The sequence below is a fragment of the Numenius arquata genome, chromosome 2 (assembly GCF_964106895.1).
Source record: "Numenius arquata chromosome 2, bNumArq3.hap1.1, whole genome shotgun sequence".
Taxonomy (NCBI): Eukaryota; Metazoa; Chordata; class Aves; order Charadriiformes; family Scolopacidae; genus Numenius; species Numenius arquata.
In genome coordinates this window covers 92,279,694-92,306,407 of record NC_133577.1, presented here as the reverse complement: position 1 = coordinate 92,306,407, position 26,714 = coordinate 92,279,694, and the positions used below count along the sequence as shown (strand labels likewise).

The following is a 26,714-nucleotide window of genomic DNA, read 5'->3' as shown; positions in this document are numbered from 1 at the left end:
TTGTTGCTTATTGAAGGAATTGCTGTGAACTTACTTTGCTGCTCAAGTGACCTAAATGTAAAAGCTGTCAATTTCCATTATTTTTTTAAATAGTTTTTTCTCCTCCTCCCTCTCACCACAATCAATTGTTCTCCTGCACACTTGAATACTTTACACCATATTATTACACCCTCCCTCCTTTGGAGCATGTTTGATCAAGATCCAGAAAAGCCTATTGCTCAGCAGCAGGAAGAGAGCTTGTATTTGATCAGAAGTGTTAGGTTGGAACCACAGGTGATCCTCCCAGGAACTCAGGGTCTATTTCATTAAATCCCTTGCCTGCTGAGTAGCTTTATTAGTCTTGCAGCTAACGGTGTAGGAGGTAGATAAAGTAGCTGATGTTGCTAGATGAGGGTGTTGCATAAATTTTTTAGAAGAATGTTGTGGTATTTGCTTCTTGTTGTCTTTAAATGATAGGGTACAGGCAGTATTCTCCTGGAGAAATATGCAGATGGGTTAAACATGGCACGTACGTCAGACTTTCTGTGTATCCTTTCATCCCTGGCTTCAGGTATGTAAGGATGATTTCATAAAGGAGGTTACAGACTTACAGGTACCAGAAATTTAGAAAGAAAAAATATTCAAAAACTTCCTGTTGAATATAAAGGGCGAACATCATTGCTACAGGTAGTTTATTGAGGATGCCAGGTAGCAGCAGGCAGTGTTGACTGTATCTGCTGCAGAATATCTTTCACAATTGCAACATACAGTCTTTCAGCTAACTCAGTGTGCTGTATGTGTAATCATTATGCTGTGAAATATCTCATCAGAAATCATAGATTTGTGGAACCATACAATAGTTTGGGTTGGAAGGGACCTTTAAAGGTCATCTAGTCCAACCCCCCTGCAATGAGCAGGGACGTCTTCAGCTAGATCAAGTTGCTCAGAGACCTGTCCAACCTGACCTTGAATGTTTCCAAGGATGGTGCATCTGCCACATCTGTGGGCAACCTCTTCCAGTGTTTCACCACCCTCATTGTAAAAAATTTCTTCCTTATATCTAGTCTAACTCTTCCCTCTTTTAGTTTAAAACTGTTACCCCCTGTCCTATTTCAAAACTCTGTGATGTATTTTTGAAAATTTGATTTGCGTGTGAACATAGGCATGTTTGTTCCCAGTTCAACCGAGCACTAAGATCACTATGTTTAAGCATCTGCTAGTGTCTTTAACCTGAAGGAGTGCTGAATTTTTGTATATTTTTTTTTTTTTACTGGAAAATGGAAGGTTAGGGACAATAGAATAAAAGGACTAAAAGTGAAAACACTGTAGTCTTCTATGACAGTGATTTTGCAGTAGTATTAAAGATTTTTTTCTGAAGTAGGAAAAAAAACAGCATTAGCTACAGCAGTGGAAGGGGTGTGCATCAGGAGGATGTGTTGATACAGAAAACACGCCTGTGCTCTCTGAAGCCTCGGGATTATCACCTGATACGCTGCTGTCACCACTGCAAAGGATTGCATACTTCATTAAGGTTTTAAGAAAAATCAGAATTTTCTCTGTGGGACATTTTAGCAGTTTTTAATTTTATTTATAAATGAAATGTGAAATGCCTTGAAGTGGGAGTGAAAATTGAAGAATTTAGTTTAAAAAGCTTTTTAATGACAGCATCAGTTTTGTAGAAGATGTTCTATTTCAAATGTAGTAGTTTTAAAAAAATGAAATTTTTTTTCATATATTGTCTAGATCTAACAAAAGTGACCTAAACCAAATGTAATTATTTTCATTAAAAATACATTTTATTTTTTCAAAAGACTTCGGTTGTCGAAATACTGACCAGCTCACTATGCAGGTGCTGTATGAGCTACTGAGCAATATGGTAGTGACAGTGCTGTGTGCTGGGGTGTCTGTGTGGGGACGAGGAACCTGCAACCATTGGCAAAACGCTACCATCATCTATGTGTTCATCCATTTGAACTCTGTACGATAGGAATATCTGTGGACATTCAGGTGCTTCAGATGTGTTGCTGTATCAGAGGGACCGGTGTTCATTTCTTCTGTTCTTATGTCATTGAAGTCCATTTGCATGGGTCCCTGGCATTTGAAACTAGTGCTCGTCATCTGAGATTGTAATCAATCAGCTATTGTTCTCTATAGGAGCCCCTTTCTCCTGACGCTCTTGACTACTTGACTGGTTTTCACCAGGCCTTTTTACTGCACTCCATGCAGTCAAATGTCTGTAGCTGCTGTTGCCAGTTGTGGGCTCATCTGACTTCTTGGCAGTCTCTGTTACTATTGGGAACTGTAGAGAGTCTGGGGGGAACTTCTTATCACCCAATGACTAAGATTTTTTAGGTTTTATATGGCCTGTACTGGCCTCTGAATGCACTGGAACAGTAGATTTGTTTGCCAGTTGATGTGAGTTCTGGTAATGAAGGTGAATTGGAGATTTTTCTCATTTGAATAACCAATTTCCACAGTTAAAAGTTCTACCTCGCTTGTAGATAGGTGCTTTTTTCCTACATCATACTCTGAACTGGAAGGTACTTGTGTAGGGTTTTAGACTAATATTTTTTTATTAATTTCATTTCTGAAAAATAATTCACGTCTTTAAAAACCCCACATTTTTTCAAGACTATAATATCATTATAATCACTAGTTAAAATGAGGGGTGGATAAAGAGCTGGGTTTGATTTAATTCTAAAAAGATATGCAGTAGGGTTTTTAATTGTGTTTCTATGGCAGATGAATATAAAATATATTTCTGTATTTGTATCACGTATTTATTTTTAATCCAGTTTGCAATACAGAAAAAAACCTCTTTGTATGCATAGAGCTTTTTCTTATGAGGATCTTGGAGACTACAAGGAATGAATAGGTAAGCAAGCACTCTTTATGTGTAGACAGTTGTGGCTCTTAAGTTGTGAATGATTTGGGGTGGAGGTGCTGACTACCTTTTCCAACCAAGACTCAAGGGCCACCCCCCCAGTGAGGTTAGCAGGAGTGAGGTGCAGAGAACACAAAAAGATCACTGTTACTGCAGGAGGTGGTAGATTTGTGATAATCCTTGTCAAAAGAGGTTGTAGATGCAAAAAGATTATACAGGTCCAAAGAGGGACATGGACAAGTACTTGGAGAGGTGCTCCTTGGGAGGAAATCCCATGGTTTGAAAACAGAAGCTAGGAAATACTCAAGAGAGTGCTATTTATACATCCCTGGTCTTACTCTTTCCTGAACATCTGCTTGTGGCTGCTGTTCGAGAGGAGAATAATGAGACAGGCAGTCTTTTGTCTGAGCTGGCAAGGTTATCCATATGTTCATAGTCTTCCAGTTTCCCAAGTGTTTCTACTCAAGGGCCACAGAATCTCTTTTCCAGAATACTTAATATACTGGAGCTGGGAAACTCTACAAGGCTCCAGTTATGAAAGACTGACAAAGCTTCCTGTGTGGTGCATAAATGAGCCACTTGTGTGAAGATTTTTGAGTTTCTGGGCCTTGGTTTTCCTCCCCTTAACAGCATTGCAATATCACAGTGTTAGTGGGATGCATTTGCTGCTTCTCTGAAAACTCCTTTTACAACTCAGTTTATTTTATTCTGAGTAGTGTACTTAGACACCAGTGTAATTAGTGTAACCACTATGGGTTGTGTAAAGGGACTTGGGTGTCTCAAGAGTCAGTCACACAGTGCCTAACTCAAAGACACTTTACTTGGATTCATTTAACTTAAGGCACTTAACTGGCATGTCTAAATTAGCAAATTGATTGCCCTAGGTTCCTTATTTCATTAGTGCAGAGGAGTTCTTCCTGTTGATAGTTCAAATCTTATATGGACAGAGTCTCCTGCTGGAACTGCCTAGGTAAAAGGAAAAATATTTTATTAACCATTAGCAAGTTCGCTGATGACACCCGAACTGGGAGGTGCTGTTGATTCTCTTTAGTGACCCGAGGCCTTGCAGGAGGATCTGGATAGACTGAAACATTGAGCAATGATTACTCGGGTGAAATTTAACAAGTCCAAATGCCAGATCCTGCAGGTAGGACGGAGTAATGCTGGGCACAAGTATAAATTGGGAGAGGAGTGGCTGGAGAGCAGCCCTGCGGAAGGGATCTGAGGGCACTGGTCGACAGGAGGCTCAATATGAGCCAGCAGCGTGCCTTGGCAGCCCAGAGGGCAAACCGCATCCTGGGGTGCATCAAACATGGTATAATCAGCTGGTCAAAAGAGGTGTTTATCTTGCGGTGGTCGGCATTGGTACAGCTTCACCTTGAGTACTGTGTGCAGTTCTGGGCCCCACAATTTAAGAAGGATCTGAAGGTCCTTCAGTGTGTCCAGAGGAGGGCACCGAAGCTGGTGAAACGGCTGGAAGGCATGTCCTATGAGGAGCGACTGAGGACTTTGGGTTTGTCTAATTTAGAGAAAAGGAGGCTGAGGGGTGACCTGATCTTGTGGGAGATGTCCCTGCCCATGGCAGAGGGGTTGGAACAAGATGATCTTTAAGATCTCTTCCAACCCAAACTGTTCTATGATTCTATGACCTCGTTGCTATCTACACCTTCCTGAGGAGGGTTTAAGAGGCGTTTGGACAATCCCCTCAATAACCTGCTTTAACTTGGTCAGCCCTGAAGTGGTCAGGCAGTTAGATTAGATGATCGTTGTAGATCCCTTCCAAGTGAACTATTCTGTTCTAACCCCTGAGCTTAATTTGAGTGTCATTTGTACCATTAAACTTTCACAATGTGCAGGCCTAGGAAGGAGACATACCTAAGGCATTTTAGTGATGGAGAGCTGTGAACAGGGTTAGGAAGAACTTGGGCTTCTCAGAAAGCTTTTAATTCCCCATTGAAAGTGTCCTAAAAGGCAGAAATATGAACAGTTGAAGAATCCACTTTGGGACTTGGCTGCATATGATACAGAAAGGCTGAGTGAAAGTAAATCCCCTTGCTGTTTTGTCTTGAGGTCGTTGGGTATGAATCAATATTTAATGTATAAATGCTGCAATTTAGGTGAGCACTATAGTGTCAAAATATGTTTAATTTTTTTTCTTCTAGACTTTAGGAAGTTTCTTCTTTTGTAATTTGCTGTACAAGAAAACTTTGGGGTTAAATCTGGTATATTTTATGTTGTTTTTTCTTACAGGTATGTTCAAGGTACTAATTACCTGGTTCATGCAAAAATGATATGATCTAGTTTTCTTTATACAGCATAAAACACTGTAAAGTTGTGAATGCAAAGTCTCAGAAAATAATTTTCCAAGGGATTTAGTGTGCGTGTTGCACAATGGAAGACAATATTGGACCATTAACATTTGCTCTTTGAGTATTTTTGGAGAACAGAATCTAGTTTTTAAAGTGTGTCACGGAAGAATTTAAACTCTTATGATGTGAAAAATAGCTCAGCCACGTAAAGAAAGAGTTCAACAGGGAACTGTTCTGATTTTTAAAGAAAACTCATGAACGTCTGCTCCGTTCCCTGATTGTTGACTGTGGATATTTGGGTAAGACAGAGTGCTGCTGCCTGTTGCTGTGTGAGGCATTGCAGGTGCAGAGTAAAAGCATGAGATGCTGTTGTAGGATGGCCAAGTGACTTGCTGTGAGCACTAGTGATTAACTGTTTGTTTTGATTGAATTACTTTCCTATTAGCCTGACTCTTTGACATGTTCCTAACCTGCTCATTGCACTATTGCCTGCTGCCCTGCTTGATCTTCCATCATCTTCATCAGCACTTTCGCTGCTACTGCTTTCTTACTTCTCCTTTACTTGTTCTTCCTCCCATCCCTGTTGTTTCTTCTATGATGAACCTCCATGTTATTGCACTCTCTGCTTCAGTTCTGCTAAAAGTTCCACAATTCCTGCCCTTGTTACTTTGTCTTTCTCCCTAGCAAGGTGACCTCTTCCTGCAATTTGTCCAACTGTGACCTGGAATTGCTGTATTACACCAAGGAAGATAGCTAATTTTTCCTTCTCCATCTGTAAAATGAAAACAATAGTTAGTACTTTTCTGCTCTTGTTTTTATAGTAGTTAAAAATAATCATCAGTTTGGTTGCCTCTTGATTAAGAGGTTGCCAACCTGAAAATTTAGGAAACGCTGATCTGATCTCCAGCGTGGCAAGGCTTGTAGAGTTTCATAGTGTTCTTATGACATTTTAGACAGACACTACAGCTATACTGTACATAGTCTTTCTGAAAGCTGTCCAGTCTCTTCAACTGGGGAACAACTCATCACAACCCTGCAGGAGAGAGGGAAAGGAACATTAGACTCTGTTAAGTCTGAATGAGTTGTTGTATGGTGTTCTGAACAGAGAAGAAAGAAGCACAGGAAGGGAGATGCCCTGGGAGTGGGACATACGACTTCTGGAATGAGGAAGGGTGGGAGAGGAGGCACTAAGGACTCGATTCATGCGCCTAAAGATAATGATCTGGTGCTGTTTAAAATACCTTGGGGTATCCTGAAGACCCGTAGCTGCTGCTCCTGCTGGCCTCCAGCTGGGATCCTGTTGGTCCGTGGCTGGTCAATACCTGATGGCTCCATAAGGATTTTTTTTAATAACTTTAAGCGTCCCTCTTGGGGCTATCACCCATATTTAGGAACCAGAAATGAAGCCTACTATTTTCCTTGACCAGGCACTTGAAACAAGGCTAACACCTCTGCACACAGAGGACTATTTGTTGATACAGAGCATTCGTACACAGAATGAACTGTCACTTTTACCCTGACCTTTGAAGCCTCGGTTTTGAGGTTGTAGGTTTTTTTCTTTTTCAATTTCTAAGCTGTGAGCACTTCAAAACAGCAACTGGTCAGGGCTCCAGAGGGAAAAATTCCAGCTGCAGCCATAAGAAAAAGCAATGTTTTTTCTTGGAGCAATGCTTTGAAATATGAAAAGGAACTGTGAGTTACTAAACGGAAACAAAATGAGTAGGAAATCAGTCCATAGTATGATGTTAAGAAACAGGGAAAAAAAAGATATCTTCTGTTAGGACTTTTTCTTACTATATTGCTCTACACTATGTTAAATGGTAAGCCAATTCATTCCAAGAATTAATATAACAGAGCTCATAAATGGGCATTGTAACTGGGTTTGGAAGTTTGTTAAGGGGAGCCTGATCTCTGTCTGGTAATGTGGCGCAACAAGTCTGATACTCTTTGCAGGAGACAGGAAAAGTTACATATAGGAATAAAGCAGCTTTTTATAGAATAAAGATGAATGGGCCCTGGTGGAAATAATCCTATTTCGAGTAAAATGTTTTCTTTTCATTATGTAGTGATTTTGCTCACTTCTTAATTGTGACATGAATAGAATCCAAACCTCTTAAACAAGGAAAATGTTCATGTAGTAGCACTGTTTCTGGTGCTTCAGGCAGCCCATCGTAAAAGGGTGACCAAATCCAACAGTGTCCCCACTAGCTACTCAGCTAAATCAACTTGGCTTTTAAATGACTAATTAAAAAAAACCCAAAGAAGAAAGAGGATGATGCTGCTGTTATGAGAGTGTAATAGGATGTGGAATTGTAGGAGACTCAATGGAAATGTCAGGTTTCTTTTGAGCCATGAGAATCCTTCGTCTGAATGTAAATAGATGGTTTTCCTAAGCTACTTTTCAGTAAGTTATTTGAGCAGTTAGCACCAATGTATAAGTGGGTGCACAGAATTTTAGCCATGTAAAAGCAGTGTCTACTCGTAAGTTCATTACCTTTTGAGAAACATAGATACCTTCAGAAAATGGTGCATATTTTCTTGTTAGGAGAAATAAATCTACCTCTGCAGAGGTAGCAGTGGAGGTGTCTCTGCTGACTGCAGAGAGAAGAAAGTGATCTGGCTAGTTTAAATGCGATCTCTGATTTTTATACGGCTAAAAGATGAGGTGAATCCTTCTGTAGGATTTATAAAATGGGGTAAGATCTTTGACAGATACAGGAACTCCACAGAAATTACGGGAATCACCAGGAAGCAGTGTGAACTTTTAGCTGGAACACGATGGTTAAATGGCTAAAAGCACATGGACCAAAACACGTTTTAGATAGCCAGAACTAAAGTAGTTTTCATTGTAACTTCTTTCACTCTGCTTGAGCAGAGTTCTTATCCTTGATTGTCTTCTCCAGAGCTGTTAGTGATTGCCTTTTTGTTAGCTTCATCATACTGTTCTTGACCAGAAACGTTCACTTGAGTATAAGATTTTTGAAGGGTAGTACTGATTTCTGCTGCAAAATAGTATTGTTGGAACCAGAATCCGCTTGACCACATCTAGTTTTTGAATTTTATTTTTTTTTTCAGAGAGCCTACTGAAGATTTTTAATAACCTGTCAGATCTGAAAATTGAGAGGATTGATCAGAGACTTTGACCAGTAGTTAAAACATTTTACACTAGCAACTGTAGCTTTGTCTTAAAGAAGCATATGTAGAAAAAGAGCTTAGGCCTTGGTCCCACAATGAACTTCATGTTTGTATAGACATTGGGAACTGTGTTTTTTGTTATGGGATAGGGACTATATGTCATTAGGATATTGGGAGAGTTATTTTCTGTGCATGGTATGGCACTATGAAAGTTAGCATGTGGAGATCAGAGCTGCGTGGAGGAAAAACAAATATAGAAGGGTTTGGAAGAAAGAGAAATGATATCACTGAGTATACTGTGATAGATTTAGATTGGGCTCATGAAGAGGGGTGTGTGAATCCTTGGCCAGCGTGTAGGAAGATGGGATTGCAGTAAGATGTGCTAAACTAGAAACTTTTTTCTGTAAAAGGAATTGTACCTATAATGTTTCGTTTGAATGAAAGTAGGTAGCGTGGTTGGTCTGTATCAATTAACTAGAGTATCAAGGAGGAAGTAATGGCCTTTTCTGTCAGAACTGAGGTAGAAACCTGATACTCTCTACATTTGAAACAGTACAGAAGTGTTATACAATCTGCTCAAGTATATTGTCTTTTGATGGAAAAGGGAAATGACTAATGTTGACCTAATGAAACATACGGTTCCACCTATGCAGTCTTCTATAATGAGCGATGTTCAAACAGCATCTTGAAGATAGCTGTGTATCCACAGGCAGAGCTAACAGAGTAACAGCAACATGTTCATAGAATCATAGAATAGTTTGGGTTGGAAGGGACCTTTAAAGATCATCTAGTCCAACCTCCCCTGTAATAAGCAGGGACATCTTTCACTAGATCAGATTGCTCAGAGCCCCATCCAACCTGATCTTGAATGTTGCCAGGGATGGTGCATCTACCACCTCTCTGGGCAACCTGTTCCAGTATTTCACCACCCTTATTGTAAAAATGTTCTTTCATAAATCTAGTCTAAATCCTCCCTCTTTTAGTTTAAAACCATTACCCCTTGTCCTATCGCAACAGGTCCTGCTAAAAACTTTGTCCTTATCTTTCTTGTAAGAGCCCTTTAAGTACTGAAAGGCTGCACTAAGGTCCCCCTGGAGCCTTCTCTTCTCCAGGGTGAATAACACTAACTGAGGTGCTCCATCCCTCTGATCATTTTTGTGGCTCTCATCTGGACCCGCTCCAACAGGTCCATGTCTTTCCTGTGCTGAGGATTCCAGAGCTGGACGCGGTCCTCCAGGTAGGGTTTCACCAGAGCAGAGCAAAGGGGCAGAATCACCTCTCTTGACCTGCCGGCCACGCCACTTTTGATGCAGCCCAGGATATGGTTGGCCTTGTGGGCTGCAAGTGTACACTGTTGGCTTATGTCTAGCTTTTCATCCACCAGTGCCACCTGAGTCCTTCTCAGCAGGGCTGCTCTCGATCTCTTCATCCCCCAGCCTGTATTGATACCGGGACTTGCCTCGACCCAGGTGCAGGACCCTGTGCTTGGCCTTGTTGAACCTCATGAGGTTCACACGGGCCCACTTCTTGAGCTTGTCCAGGTCCCATGGCAATATTAGAGTAAATATGAAAGTTTACTGAGGACTTAGTTGACTTTCAGTAATTTTGGGTGTTATCTGTTTCATAATCATATGAGAAATTTTAAATAAAATTAATTTCAAATTCAATTCATGATGGTTCTAGTTTTCACTTAACTCTGCAGTTTCAAGTGTGGGGAAAAAACAAGGATACTACGGTGACTTCTGTTTTTTCTGTCTTATATATGACGCAAAGGCTTTCCTGCCTGAAAAATGAATCTCAGTTATATCAAGGCATTGTACTGATGAGAAAAAAAAAAAAAGGGGGCAGATTAGACTACTGTCCACATCAAACACCAACATAGTTCACTTGGGCTTTTTTTTTTCATAGAATCATAGAATCATAGAATGGCTAGAGTTGGAAAGGACCTTAAAGATCATCTAGTTCCAACCCCCCTGCCATGGGCAGGGACACCTCTCACTAGACCAGGTTGCTCAAAGCCCCATCCAGCCTGGCCTTGAACACTTCCGGGGATGGGGCATCCACAACTTCCCTGGGCAACCTGTTCCAGTGCCTCACCACCCTCACTGTAAAGAATTTCTTCCTTATATCTAATCTAAATCTCTTCTCTTCCAATTTAAAACCATTGCCCCTTGTCCTGTCACCACTCTTCCTGACAAAGAGTCCCTCTTCAGCTCTTCTGTAGGCTCCCTTCAGGTATTGATAGGCTGTTATAAGGTCTCCCCGGAGCCTTCTCTTCTCCAGGCTGAACAACCCCAGCTCTCTCAGTCTGTCTTCATAGGAGAGGTGCTCCATCCCTCTGCTCATCCTCGTGGCCCTCCGCTGGACCCGTTCCAACAGGTCCATGTCCTTTCTGTGTTGAGGACTCCAGAGCTGGACACAGTACTCCAGGAGGGGTCTCACGAGCACAGAGTAGAGGGGCAGAATCACCTCGCGAGACCTGCTGGCCACACTTCTCCTGATGCAGCCCAGGACACGGTTGGCTCTCTGGGCTGCCAGTGCACACTGCCTGCTCATGTTGAGCTTCTCATCCATAAGCACTCCCAAGTCCTTCTCCTCGGGGCTGCTCTCCAGCCATTCTCCACCCAACTTGTATTTGTGCCTGGGGTTGCCACGTCCCAGGTGCAGGACCCTGCACTTGGCTTGGTTGAACTTCATGCAATTTGCACGAGCCCACCTCTCCAGCCTGTCTAGGTCCCTCTGGATGGCATCCCTTCCCTCCAGCGTGTCAACTGCGCCACCGAGCTTGGTGTCATCAGCAAACTTGCTGAGGGTGCACTCTATCCCACTGTCCATGTCACCGACAAAGATGTTAAATAGTACTGGTCCCAGTACCGACCCCTGCGGAACACCACTCGTTACTGGCCGCCACCTGGACATTGAGCCATTGATTGTAACCCTTTGGATGCAGCCATCCAGCCAGTTCCTTATCCACCGAGTGGTCCATCCATCGAATCCATGAGTTTCCAATTTTGAGACCAGGATGTCATGCGGGACAGTGTCAAATGCTTTGCATAAGTCCAGGTAAATGACGTCAGTCGCTCTGCCCTTGTCTACCAAGTCTGTGGCAGTATTGTAAAAGGCCACCAAATTTGTCAGGCACGATTTGCCCTTGGTGAAGCCATGTTGGCTGTTTCCAATCACTTCTTTATTCTCCATGTGCCTTAGCAAGGATTTCAGGAGGATCTGCTCCATGATCTTGCCAGGCACAGAGGTGAGGCTGACCGGCCTGTAGTTTCCCGGGTCTTCTTTGTTTCCTTTTTTGAATATTGGAGTTATGTTCCCTTTTTTCCAGTCAGTGGGAACTTCACCAGACTGCCACGATTTCTCAAATATGATGGAGAGGGGCTTAGCAACTTCGTCCGCCAGTTCTCTCAGGACCCGTGGATGGATTTCATCAGGTCCCATGGACTTATGCACCTTCAGGTTCTTTAAGAGGTCTCGAACCTCGTCTTCTTGTACTGTGGGTGGTTCTTCATTCCCAGAGCCCCTGTTCTTGCCCTCCGTGACTTGGGCAGTGTGGTTAGGGCCCTTGCCAGTGAAGACTGAGGCAAAGAAGTCATTCAGTAGCTCAGCCTTATCCATATCCTGGGTGACCAGGTCTCCCGTTTCCTTCCAGAGGGGACCCACAGCTTCCCTCGTCTTATTTTTATCCCTGATATATCTATAGAAGTTCTTCTTGTTATTTTTCACATCCCTGGCTAGATTTAGTTCTGCCTGGGCTTTCGCTTGCCTGATCAGGTTTCTGGTGACTTGGACAGCTTCTCTGTATTCTTCCCAGTCTACCTTTCCCTGCTTCCACCCTCTATAGGCCTCCTTTTTGGTCCTGAGTTTGTCCAGCAGTTCCTTGTTCATCCACGCCGGCCTACTGGCTATTTTGCCCGATTTCTTCTTTTTTGGGATGCACCTCTCCTGAGCTTGGAGGAGGCAATCCTTAAATACCACCCAGCTTTTTTGGGCCCCTCTCCCTTCCAGTTCTTTTTCCCACGCTACCTTACCAATCAGATCTCTCAGGAGATCAAAGTCTGCTCTTTTGAAGTCCAGGGTAGCCAGCTTGCTGCGCACCCTCCTTGCTGCCTTATGAATCTGAATTCTATCATCTCATGGTCACTGCAGCCGAGGCTACCCTTGAATTTGACATTCCCGACCAGCCCCTCCTTGTTGGTGAGGACAAGGTCCAGCACTGCTCCTTTCCTCGTTGGTTCCTCTATTATTTGTAGAAGAAAGTTGTTGTCGACACATTCCAAGAACTTCCTGGATTTCCTGTGCTCTGCTGTGTTGTCCTTCCAACAGATGTCGGGGTGGTTGAAGTCCCCCATGAGGACCAGAGCGTGTGAGCGCGATGCTGCCCCTATCTGTTTGTAGAGGGCCACATCCTCGCTGTCACTTTGATCTGGTGGCCTGTAGCAGATTCCTACTGTAACATCACCTGCCCCCGTGCTCCCTTTAATCCTGACCCATAAGCTCTCTGTCTTGTCTTCATCCATCCCCAGGTGAAGCTCCATACATTCCAGCTGGTCCTTGACATAGAGGGCAACACCCCCTCCCCTTCTGTCCAGCCTGTCCTTCCTGAAGAGCTTGTAACCCTCCATTCGAACACTCCAGTCGTAAGAGCCATCCCACCACGTCTCGGTGATGCCAATAATGTCGTAGCCCTGGAGGCGTGCGCACATCTCTAACTCCTCTTGTTTGTTCCCCATGCTGCGTGCATTTGTGTAAAGGCACTTCAGCTGGGTGCCTAAAGGGGCCGACTTATTAGCTGAGATGCCAGGTTGAAGGCTCTCTTTGAGTTTTTTTCTGCTCAACCTATGCTTAACCCCCTCCCCCTTCGATCCTAGTTTAAAGCCCTTTCAACAAGCCCCGCCAACTCACTTGCCAGTATCTTTCTCCCCTTCTGAGACAGGTGTACTCCATCTGTTGCTATCCGACTCGGTGCCATATAAAGTTCCCTGAGTTCAGAATACCCAAAATTTCGGTGATGGCACCAGTTTCTGAGCCACTTGTTTATCGCAGATGCCTTTTTATTTCTTTCAGGATTTCCTCCTGCAACTAAGGGTATTGCTGAAAAAATTACCTGTGCCCCTGATCCCTCAACCAGTTTTCCCAGTGTCTTAAAGTCCTTTATGATTGTTTTTAATTTCCTGGATGTATTATATACATCATCACTGCCTACCTGAAAAACTGCAAGGGGGTAATAGTCAGAAGGCTTGACTAGAGCAGGAACTTTGTCCAACACGTCCCTGACCCGTGCCCCAGGGAGGCAGCAGACTTCCCTGTGAAGCGGGTCAGGACGGCATATTGATCCCTCTGCCCCCTTCAATAGAGAGTCACCCACAACGATGACCCTTCTGCTTTTCCTTCTTGAACTAGTTGTGATGCCAGGTTTGCGGCGACTTGGTCTTTCTGGCACATCCTGCCTAGATGTACCATCCTCCTCTCCAACAGTCAATTCCTCCTGCAGGATTCCGTACCGGTTCTGCAGGGGTAACTGGGGAGGTGGGAGAGGCAGGGAGGGGATTCACCTGCTTCGCCGACTAGGGACCTGTTTCCATTCCCCCTCTTCTCTGAGATCCCCTTCTACTGCCGGGCAAGAGATGGGGAGAGGGTCCTCTGGCTTATGTGGGGCCTCAACATGTTCCTTTATTTTCAGGGAGTGGGCCCACCAGTCAATCTCCCTCTCACATTCCCTGATACTCCTCAACCTTTCCACTTCCTCCTTCAGCTCAACCACCAGGCTGAGGAGGTCATTCACCTGTTCACATCTGACACAGGTGTCATCACCACTACCCTCCATGGCAAGGGCCAGGCCCCGGCACTCCCTGCAGCCCGAGGCCTGGACACCCACGTGTTTGCGTGGGGCCTCTGTCTGGGTGCCCACAGCTTTCTTAGCAATAGCCTTTGACCTAGCTCTAGCCATGGCTGGATGTGTGCAAGCAAGAATACGTGCTTGCTTTAATAACTTTAACTGCACTTTAATACGTGCAGTTTGAGTACAGGACAATTTTGTTCTTTACTAAGAATTTTTGTTGTGAATTGATTGAAACAGGTAGTTTTATGTAATGGAGCAGCAGCAATATATTTCAGTAGTATTTTGTTTTCATTCAACGTTGTGGTAAAGGTTTTTGGCCTCCTGCATTTTGTTTGAAAAGTGAAGAAGGCTCATCTTCAGACTCAGACACAAGTTCAAATGAGTCTAACAGGAGCTATAAATGGTTACAATGGGCTCTTTTGTCCAGTCCTGTCTATAAACATGTGTTCTGTACTAATTTTAGCTCTGCTTACTGTTATGCTTGCTGAACCCTGTAGTTGCTGCGTTGGCTCTCCAACCCTGGAAGAGCTAATGTCATGACAAAGCCTTTTTAGACTTTTATTTCAGAAGCACAATTTTATTTAGCTTGAAACTCACAGAGCAGCACCAGTATAGCCTATTTCCTTGGTTGAGGCAGGCTAGAAAGGCTTAAAAGACTTTTCTCTTGCCTCTTCCCCTCACTCCAGGCACTTAAAGCTGGTATGGTTTGCTTAGCTCCCTGCCTTCCTTCTCTTAGGGTAGGTGTGATGTTCAAAGAGTTGTTAGCTAAGTGCTTCTGGGTGCTTGGCTATAGTTTCAGAGCTAATCAGTAACTTCTGCCACTTTATTCAGAGTCTCTGAATGGCTGGAATGACAGCTTCTATGCAGAAAGACTAAAAGGTAAGATGAAGAGGAGATTTCAACAATACTTGCATTTGTATTCTTACTTTTTCAGACATAGCAATTATTTTCACAGCAATTTTGAAAACGCTGCCATCATTTTCATGCTGATTAGGACTTTTAAGAATGAGTGATTTTAATTATTTTTCATATCACTATCATTGCTAAACTTAAATGACAACAGAAAACAAGTTTTTTGTTTGGTTGTTTTTTTTTTTTTTTCTGCAGCACTGGATAAATGTTCCTGTTAACTCCCTGTTTTCAGTTTTGGAAGGATTGTTCTTCTTTAGGGTAGTTTGTTATGCTCTCCAGATGGTATTGTGACAAAGTTTGTTTTCCATTAGATGCTGATTTGAGGGCGCCAAATATATTACTTTGAGAAACAGAAGTTTCACTAGGCAAAACTGATGAGAAAGCACTTCGTCCACTGACTCACTTAAAGTGACTTGCATTTGCTTTTGTTTGTTTTCTTATGTTTATCTTGAAATATGCATATATACTTAAAATTTTTGACCTTATTCACTCTTACTGTAACACCAAGATCAGGACAAGTCCTTAATTGTCCCTACTGAGAACACTTCTTCTTCCCTATGGATCTTCTGTGCCAAAAGGGAAATAGATGAGGGAAGTACACATACACACACAAATATCTGTACTATTAATATTCTTATTTCCTAATAAATCTGAAACTTAAGAGTTATGCATTACTGGTGCAGTGAGAGTTGCAAAAAAGTAGTGATAATGTCCTGAATATTAGAAATAGTTAAAAGTCTGTATGTGGATGTATAGAATGAGCTTTCTCATCTTCCGTAGTGTAAAAAAAAAAGATACAGACTTAAAGAAGATACATTTTCATATATCATCAAAGAGTATGAGGAGTTTCTTTCAAGAGATTATGACAGTGTCTTGAAAAAGATTATAGCACATTAAAGTGGGACTTAAATAGGCCAGAGATTTCTGTTCATACAAAAGATGTGAAGAAGTGTATAACTAGAGAGCTGAATAAACCTATTGCTGCTGCCTAAATTCTGCTGGCTTAGTTATAAACCTTCCACCTGTACTAGCTAGTTTCTGTAAGCTACTGAAATTCAGAGGGATGTATGTGTTCACCTTTTATTGCTTTTGCTAAGGATATTGTAACTGAAAAGATATCCTAACACAATGGCTTATGCTACGTTTGCAGCACCACGCCTGAAGCAACTTCATTTTTGCATTAAGCAATGATTTTCAGTGTAAAGATGAAAATATTAAGATGGCTGAACAACTTTCATTTAAACAAGTGAATTGTCACTGTAGATTTCCTCCCCTCCCCTGCTGCATGATGGCAAGCTTCTTAAAATGGTATGTGGACATTAAAAGAATCGCTTAATAAAAATGCTGTGGAGATCTCTGGCAGATACTGTTAAACTTGCTTTCCCTGTTCTCCCTTGCTGTGTATGAATTCTGCTTTTCTTTCCTTCTGATTTATTTAAATGCCATCTGCTTGTGTATTTAAAATGTAACATTTCCAGATTCAGGATCATTTCTGTGAAGACTGCATTTTCCTTCGCTCTCTGATTCTTATCGGTAACACTTCTAACAAAGCTGTCCTCGTGAAGATATATATTTGTCATAGTGATAGCACACTTCAGAAAGTGTATTAAGCTAAACCAACTCCCACTGTTCCACTCAAAAATATGTTCCTTGTCATATGCTACTCCTTACTGAAATTAAACCCAGGCAGTGTTTTAGTCTAGAGAAATCAAGTCCCTTTTCCTCTTGGTTTTGGCGTGGTAGAGCGTAGTTCTGCTGTTGTATGTTACTGGGCAGTTGAATCGCAGAGTGGGTGGGAGGGCAAGGCAAGGGGAAAGATGCATAAAGATGCGTGAAAGAACTTCTGGATGTATTCTGGAAACCCTTGTTATAGTGTTCTGCAGCTATTGCTGTCTCTCTGGGTGGCTTAGATAAACCTTTAGAAACTGTTTCAGAATAGCCCCCGAGTCTGTGGCTTTGTAACTGATGCCTCAGCTCTGCAATGATAGGGGACTTGTCAGCAGAGCTGATGATGGCAAGAGAGCTCCTATATGTATTTTATTCAGCAGAGGGGGTTTGGTCTGTCACGAGCACTATGGCATCAGCTACAGATAGATTTCCTTTGAAGATCATGATGTAAAAGCACAGGTATTTTGACAGAACTTTAATTATACATGGCTATGTTTATGATGCGACTCCTAAAACAGTAACAAAAGTCAGTGGTTGAATTTGTCGTATGAAATTCTGTGAGATTTTTCCATAGTTGTTATAGTACCTAAGCACTTTATAATCACTACTTCCTGATTTCCTAGGCATCTTTTCTCCATATTCTCGAAATGTTTTAAGTTTTGATTCTGTCTTAAGGTAATCATGGACAATTGAATTTTATGAAGAAGTATGGCTGTTCCTCAGTAACAAACAGATACATTAGGAATGCAGTTTTATGCTGCGTGCCATCTCTCCAGGTATTTCTGTAGAAACCGTAGAACAGTTTCCAAGTGATTAAAAGGATCTGAATTGTACAAGCTATGATTGATAACAGAATGATATAATGTAGCTCTTAATAAAACCTTCCAAAGATAAGAGTGTTGTCAGATGACACCGAAGGATATTCAGGAATCGCTGTAAGTCATTCAGAGTAACAATGAACAAACGGCTTTCTCTAATGCTTATATTGCATTTGGGGACAGCTGGATGAAAGTCCAGCCCCAGAAGAATTCACTGTGTTTTATCTTTACTAGTCTATTTCTTTAGAAAACCAAAAAAACCACAACCAAAAAAAAGACGCACAAAAAAAAAGCTCTTTGCAATCAAAATACCCGTGCTGTATGTCGACTCTGATATTTGTGGATATGGAGTATAAAACAGTCAAATTCAAGTACTCAGCTCAAGGATAATTTAATGTTGCAATAGTTAAGTGGAGGAATGAAACAGTACGAGTGAATATAATGCAATTTTAATAAAAGAAAATCTTCCTCCAAGTAGTCTAGCCTCTCAAAACTTTACATAAATTTGTCTGTGAATGCTCCTTTAACATTAATCTGTCTTTCCAACCATATTTATCTACACATAGGCACATGCAAACATATATATGTATTAACCTGGCTGTATTTTATGTGCATATGACTGTAATCCTATTAATTAAGATCGTACAAATACTTATGTATAGATAAAATTCCAGTCAGTAGGTGCCACAGACTTTTATGAAGGCACTCCCAGGTCATAGTTCCCACCTTTCTGCTGTCAGATGTAATGGGGCCAAGTCTGACTGTGGAACCAAGGAGTGTTTGCACCATGGCACAGGGAGTGTGGGACCACGGAGTGTCACTTCCAAGGGTGAGATGAGTTTGGATCTGTGGATAATGAGAGATTTGGGGCAGTGCGCTTGCTTTCAGGCCTTTATCTGAGAGTCCCATGGAGAAGATGGGTCCTGTTTACTGGTTGTGAACTAGACTTCCCTTATTTTACAAGTCTCCTGACCTTTTTCTAGCTGCCCGCTCAGCTTACAGATCCTCATTCCAGTACTCACATCAGACCCAAGAAAGATGAGGCAAGCACACTCTGTCCTACATGCAGTTTCATGAGACATTAACTTCAGTGGTTTAAAGTCATCTTCTTCCCTCTTATTTTTGGAAGGTTATTTTTAACCACCTCTTTCCACAGATCTGTTTTTCCGGCTGGTCCCCCAGCTTAGCTGCACTGCTGAGCAGCAGCGAACTGTAATGTGGAGATGGGGACTGGTGGCTGGACTATAGGTGAAATCCAGAACTTCTTAAGTCAGCTCTGCTGCCAGCATTCATGAAACCATAACCCCAGGAAGATTATAGTCACAGTTGGTACAGCAAGGTGAAGTTAAGTGTAATTCCAAATTAACTCTTTAAGATTCGTATGTAAAGGTTCTAATGTCTGGTGTATCTGTGTTATCAAAATCAGAGACCTCAGCATCAGAAAACCCCTTCTTTCTGCTTCTTGGCAAAATAAAGGTGAGAGTTAACTCACCTGGAGAGAAAGAACTGTCTCATAGTCTAGCACCAGCAGCTTGTTTCCATTATTCAAGTAGCCTATAAGTAAAAGTTGACAGACACAGAAACTGTAAAATTGTTTCACGTCAATAATCATATTTAGGAAGAGGGCTCCTACAGAGACATAATAGGTCTAGAGGTAATATAAATGTCTCTTTCCATATCAAAACTTTTGACTTGACAAGCAAGCTATTTTGTATTTTGGAAGGTAATTCCATGCAGAACCTGTCTTGTATCATGGACAATATTCTTTGATCTGTAAGATCATATTCTTTGATCTGTAAGACTGGTGAGCTTCACTGAAGTTCATTTAGCACTCCTAGCTGGGAATTTGGCTTCAATGCACATCCAGGATCAAGGTGTTTTGACCTGAGGATTATGGACAAGTCCAGGCGGCGCAGTGTTGCTTTTTCTTTGTGTGAAGATGGAAAATTCCTGATAATGTCGGTATTGGTTCATGGTATTAAAATACGGAACGACTCATGTAGGTATATTTAAAAGCTTTTTTTGATGTCTTTATCCGTCTATCATCACTTATATGGGATAGTGCTTTTCTTGTCTTCAGGTGGCTAAAACCTCATCTCTAATGTAGGCCTTTATAGGATTTAGATAAACACCCACATGTGGGTGGGTTGCTTCAGTAAAACATCTTTTCTGCATACTGATACTCTAGCACTGTGTTCATCCTTGAACTAAGCATACTCGTGAAATGTATGTGCCATAAAAAGGTATTGAATTTTGATTTGTTGGTGGTGTACCCTCAATACGCAAGTTTCTAATTGTTTTCTCAGGAGCTCTGTATCTCCTGCTCTGATGGAGACATTGCATTGTGCATTTATCTCGGATGCGTTTCCTTCTTGTCTCGTGACTGACACTTCTCTGGAGGTGTGTGTGGGGTACCTCAGTAAAGGAAGGGCGTCTTCTTCATACTTTTACAAATCTGCTACAGGGGATGCATTCTCAAATGAATATGGTATGCTGCACTTCTTTCAGCGTGCAGCTGAATTGGTTGTATTTTTAGTATCATCTATATTACAAAGTTGTACCTGTAAAAGTTCTTCCGTTCTTTCTTTCCTAAGCAGAGATAGTCAAAGTCAAATGGCAGATGCATGCACTGGGTTTTATAATAAAGAAATATTAGAGCCTCAGCTTAGATTTTTCTTTATGCCAGTCACTGAGTTTTACTTTAAAATCTGATCTTTATATTTTCTCCTCTCTGCTTTTCTGGGGAGGATTGTCTGTAGAGACTTGTTGCCGAGTGTCCTAATTATGGGGCTAATTGCGGCTGTCCTTCTTTTCTGGTCTTTCTGGGTGTGCCATTTCAGGATGGTAACCAGCTCCGAGTCAAGGTGTTTTCTCATTTGTACATGATGCTTTTCTGTGGTGGGTTGTGGTTTACTGACTTGGTTAAAAGGAACCTGAAGCTGAATCCTGTGCCTGATTGTTTAAAACTATCATCTGCGATTTACTTGAGATTTAAAATTTATATGTACTTAAAATGTGATAAAGTTTTGATGAGTTTTAGCAGCATACTAAGATTTCTATTCTTTGAAAAGAATTTTTCTTTAGAAGTTTAAATAGAGAAGAAAAAGGATGTGTTTTTTTTCCTTTATTTCTCTCTCCTGAAGTCTCACCTTACGACATTTGGGGTTATGGACTTACTTGGATCTTACCTTTAGTGTTTGGTTTGCCAAGTAGACTGAACGGTTGGCTCTGTGGATAATACACGTTCCTCTGTGTTACTGTGTTAAGTTTGACATCCCTGCCAATGTGATTGTGAGGCAGTATAGTTGTAGAACTCAACAGCATATAAATAACCCTTTGTTTACCTTCTCTGCTCTCAATATTATTTTTACGTCCACTAGAGCTGTTCTAACATTGAACCTGGCTCTCCATCCTTAAACCTCAATGTGCAGCTCTTTTCTATTACAGCAATCTTTGCTTGACATCTTCGCTTCATGTTTTTATGCATTGTGATGAGCAGTGAGATTGGGAATCCCAGGTGCTGTTAGTTGACAAGTTCAGCACATGGTTGGAGAGCTGCCAGGAGCTGGGATGAGTTGCAGATTTTGAGAATCAATACGAACCGCCCAATATTATTTGTGGACTACCAGCTGGTTGTCCTTGGTTCTCAGTAAGCATACTTGATTTATGTTTTAAATAGGATTGCACCTAAACATACACTTTAAAAAAATGATTTCTGACATGAAGATAATGTTCTGTCTGCTTTATCTTAAAAAGATGATCTCCCATTTTAGCCTTGGAATTGTCATAAATCTGATTTAGAATGTTCTCAGTTAAGAGATTTAATTCAATTGGATCAGACTCATTCACTTCCTTTACGTTTCTGTTAAATCTTGATGTAATTAACAAAGTTAATTTGTTAGTATACTGTTTTATTCACTATCCAAAGTGAAAATGTATAATTTTAGAAGATGAGATCGGGGATCATTCATATTCTGTATTTATGTAGACAGAGCTTTTTAAAACGGAGTTCTGAACAACTGCATTGCTGAATGTACAATTAAGGTATAGCGTATGATCAGTGCACATGAGTTTGTGCTTAAATTTCCCATTACTGTGCACTAAAACTGAGCAAAACTGTAACATATTGAGATCAAAACATTTTAGATTTTTTTACACTCATCGCCATTGATTAATGTACCATGGCTACTAATAGCACATTTGTGTATTGTGGATTGCCTCAACTAGGCTGTAATCCCATCAGCTATCATAAATCAAACATGGCTAGGCACGATCAGAATTAGCATGGAGGCTGTGCTGTTGGTAAGCTGGTCTTCTAATTCAGTTGGTGATGTTCTGCTTCCAACCAGCTGAGTTCTTCTTTTGCAATAGGATGAAATACAAAACAAAGAAATCCTTCATTATATCATACGTTAAAATAGTTATACATTTGGAGAGGTATAAATATGGATGCTTACATTTGGTGAAATTCCAGTACAGTGTAAATCATGTTTGTATATAAATGAATCTCCAACATCTAAAACCCTACTAATCCAAAATTGCTTCAAAATAATAAGTGATTGTCAGCATTGAAGTGCTATAAAATCTGTCATAACTCACTGTTACCCAAATTGCATATATTCTATGTGTATTATTATTCTATATTATCTATATTATTATATATAATTATTATCTATATTATTAATATTTATTAATAATTAATATTCAGTATGTCCTCTATATTAATATAACTATTATCTGTGTTATTATATATTATTGTATATATTCTATGTATGTATATTACACCTAAATTGTACACTTCACATAGAATATAATTTGTAGTCTTGGTTTTTCTTCAATGAAATCGTATTGTTGGATGCACAGAATTTTTTCAGTATATTGTCTATTGAACATATATAGTACAGATTATGAAATGAAAGCTTTATATTGTACTAAAAATGACAGAATAAATTACATCCCATATATATATTTCCATATGATGATCGGTAAGGCTGGAAGAATATATTTGTGACCAGAAATATTTGACATTAGGAAGTATGATGACTATAAGGTTGTAGGTTTCACAAGTTTTTAAAGCTTGAAAATTCGATTTATAGAAAGATTAACAGTGTTGCTAAAGTGATTTTCTGGAATGGGTAACATTAGAGTGTAGAGTGATATCTACATATGTTAAAAGCATTCCTGCTGAATAACAATTGGAAAAATATTCTAGTATTTTACGGTTAAAAATAATACTATGAATTTTTGTTTTCCAAACAGCAATAGACTGTTTTGGAAGAAAGGCAGTTTTAAAATGTATCCAGTGGGTTTTTTTAGGCCTATTAACTGGCATACCCTCAATGGACACAGAAAATAGCTACTTTTGTCAGTAAGAACGTAATAGAAGAGAAAGAGTTGTGCAGCCCTTATACATTCAAATGAGTAATTTGCCAATGGAGATTTCAATTCAGGAGCTATTTCAACACGTCATGTGTTTGACTGAATTTAAGTACATGATTATTTTTACTGACTCAAACCTAACATGTTTAAGTACCTCATTGCCCTGAACTTTTAAATACATAGATGCCATATATAGATGCCAGCAGGTGATTTCTATCTGCAGTGGTATTAAATGTACAGAATATTTGGTAGCTAACAGATGTCAATATCAATGTGCTTACAGAAGAAACGTTTAAAATTCATGTAATAAAATACAAATGAAGAGGAAGTTGAAATAGATGCAGCACATTTATTTACTTGCAAGAGATTTCATTTTTGAAGAAATGAGCATGCATAGCTTTTTTGGCTTTGACTGTGCTGAGGTTTATAATTCATAAGAATGGAAAAAATATGGGTGATAAGTAATTGTTTGCAATTGGCTATAGCAAGTTTTCATTGCAAAAATATGGCCAGCATTTATGACAGATTTTCAAACAGCTTTTTCCTGATACTTCAGATTGCAAAAGAAACCATTTTTCAAATTTCCTTCAGCAGTCTTTAGGAAAGAAGGGTTTTGTAGAACATTTCAGTTAATGGAAGGTGCTTCAGACAGAGTATACTTTCACCTGTGTTTGATGGAATTTTTGATATGGATTTTCAGTCTTGGATTTTCAGTCTTAGATATTCAGTTCTAAGTAATCCTTTCCTTTCAAATTGTTAGCTGACCCTTGGTTTGTATGTCATCACATACATTACAAGTAAACCATAAATTATATTAAAGTGCCATGCACAGTTCATAAAAAAGTGGTCTATCTACTATAATGGATGTGTCATACTGTTAGAGATCCATGAGTAGTAACATTCTTGTTGGTGCATGGTACAACTGGTTGGGGTCACCTTCTCAACTAACACCTACCTGAGGAATCTCTGGCTCTTTTGGACAGCACTTCAACATAGCAGGGCTCTGCACAGCACTCTCTCCATCAGGATTTTCCCATCCTGGTGCTACAAATATTAGTGGCAAGAGTAACAGACCAGTGGGCCTTTCCATTGCCACGTGGATTTCCTTGAAATGACTGGCTTAAGGACCAAATCTTAGGTTACTCAAATGCAGATTCAAGTTAAAATCAGTTTGCTTGTCAGACTGAGGGGAAACTCTTCAGTTGAACTTTTGAATCCATAGTCTCTTTTTGAGTCTGCAAGTCTGGGAAATCTTCCCAGTTGGGTCCTCTCAGACTTTATTTTGAGATGTGATTGTACCATATCCGGCTTCAGAAGAAATCTGGCTTATGAAGCTGCTCTGCCCGTTACTGCTTGTTCCTGCTTCCCTCACACATGGGTCATTAAAACTGTTTGTTGGATACTGCTTTAAAGCAGCTTGTTGAAATGATGCAGGTTAAAATAAGCTGGCAGGAAAGATTCCCCTTGATATCTGGATTTTTTTGTAAAGACACACTTAAACATTTACTTTTTTTTAAAGATACATGAAGAAAAAATACTTTTCTGCAAATAATTAACCTCTCCCAATAAGTTGCACGTTAGTATAAGGCAATGTTTCATGAAGGAGTGCCCGGAATCACTTATGCAAAAGGCAAAAGCAATGGACTGAAGTCAGCATTTCTCTACTCCATATTTATAAACATTGCGTGGTTCTTTGTCAGCCCCTTTTCCAAGAGTCACATTTTTCCTGTGGTTTTTTTTTTTGCTTTCTACCAACAAACTGGTATTTTATTAGCTTTCAAATGTTTTTCTATGCACACTTGCCATTTCTGTGCAAAGTCATCAGTAGTTGAAGTGTCTGTTTCCCTTTGCAAATGAGCCTGAAATGAGTCACCACTTTTCAGTGTGTCTGGGATAATGTTAAAGTAGCTGGAGAAGTAAAGGGACAGATTGTTATTGTTGCTAGAAAGTCGTTAATCAGCTGAGAAATTTTCTTCCTCTATGTTTTTTCTTTCTTTCTGTGAGATCTTTCTTCAAGCTTATGTTGACAAAATAGCAGTGAAAAAGGTTGTTGAGAAGGATATTGGCTGTAGTCCCTTGAAGAACTAGGATAGTCCCCTGTACAGTAACATCAAGAAATAGTATATGCCAAGTAAATTATGTAAAAAGAGAGAGAATCATTTGCCATTGACTTTTTACTGTCTGATAATGCCAGCTGTCTTTTCTGTCGTGTTGTGGAGAATTTACTTTATTTTGTTAAATGATTTCTGAGATAGAATAAAAGCATCTGGAGGAAATAATCGCAGAGAAAAGCCCAGGGGATAATCTTCAGGTACAGCAAGATAATTAGAGCTTTAGCTATACAGGCTGTTTGAAGTGTGATTCCATGCCCAGTGGAGTCAATGGGAAAAACCTGAAATGGTTTCCACAGGCATTGATTCAAAGCTTTGAGCTGGCAGAAGGCGCAAGCCGATTTCTTGCAACTGTTCTGTGTGAAAAAAACTACGTTCTGCTTCCATCAGGCAATTTTATAAATTCAGAATTTCTTCACAAGCTCTAATCCATCTCTTAACACTGGGCTCACGACCAAAGAATCTTGTCTGACCTTTGCTGCTTTCTTCTATGGCTAGAAACCCTCTTTATTGCAGGGAAACACTACACAAATAGCTAGAAAGAAGCTGTCTCTTTATATGTAATTACTGATTGTTTCTTCCTGTGTCAGACCAGGGAACAAGATTCTCAAGCCAGCAGAATCTCTGTGCAAGAGCTGAATATATGTCCTTCTGTGAAAGCAGATCCCCTCTGGTGGAGGCTCTGGTAGATGAGCCTCCTAGACTGGTCATGTTGTTCATGTGAAGTAGGTCTACTGTGCCTTTGTCTTTTAGATGGGCTGCTGAGCATTGCAAAAATGAGATGCCTGGTGGGCTACTAAGAGAGAGACTGATATTGTGCTTCTAAATATTGTTAGAGGCAGAATTGTGGAACATGGGGAGACCATGTGGTATATGGCAAAAAGCCTCTTCAGACTTCACTGAATCCCAGTTCTCTACAAATCTGACTCCAGCTTTAAGTTAGTAGATGGTAGCTGTGAATTTGAATTACCTTCGCGACTGGAGAAGCGACTTCAGGACTTCTGCATGGACTTTGGAGTACATACGTAGAAATCTATCTGCAGGAGAGACCTTTTGCTGATCGGGTGCTGCTGTCAAGTTGTGTGGCAAACAGGGAAGAGTCTTCTCACTGCCTCAAGGGAAGGGAGCTCAATTTTGCACCTGGGTTTCTGTAGGAGCCTGTCAGCAAAGTTTCTCTCAGTTTCAGGTAGATCAGCATCACTACCTTTTCTTTCACCGCACCGTGTTTTTGCTACAGATCTATCTGAGGGAATAAGAAGAATGACAGTACTCTACAACAGCATGATCTCTAGGTAACCTTTTGTGTCACTTGAACTGTGGCAGACAAAGCCAATGTCGTGTACATTGCTGCTGCTGTTGCTGAATTATGCCCCTCAGTAGTGAATCGGCATTTCTAGAAGCAGATTCTTTGGTCAAAGGTTGTGTTACCTGGGGAAATGCTGAGCAAGCGAGTGCTTCCTCCCAGTTATCACTTCATTCTGAACACCTAGGAGCATATTCCTTTCGTTGCGGTGTCCTTTTGGAAGACATCAAAGAAAGGAATTAAAAAAGACAAAAGTAGAGTTTACTTTAGCTGTTAATATATCACTTCTGCAGTGCTTGCATAAGCATCCTAAGCCCTCTCTTAAGGATGGAAGACAGTGTTTATTCCTCATGTTAATGGTGAGAAAT

The 26,714-nt window shown here is 40.7% G+C and overlaps 1 protein-coding gene across 1 annotated transcript in view; it reads left to right on the top strand.

Annotated features, from left to right (window-relative positions):
* The window catches only part of TRHDE (thyrotropin releasing hormone degrading enzyme), a 215,325-nt gene that overhangs the window by 40,597 nt on the left and 148,014 nt on the right, over positions 1–26,714 (top strand). The window lies entirely within an intron of this gene.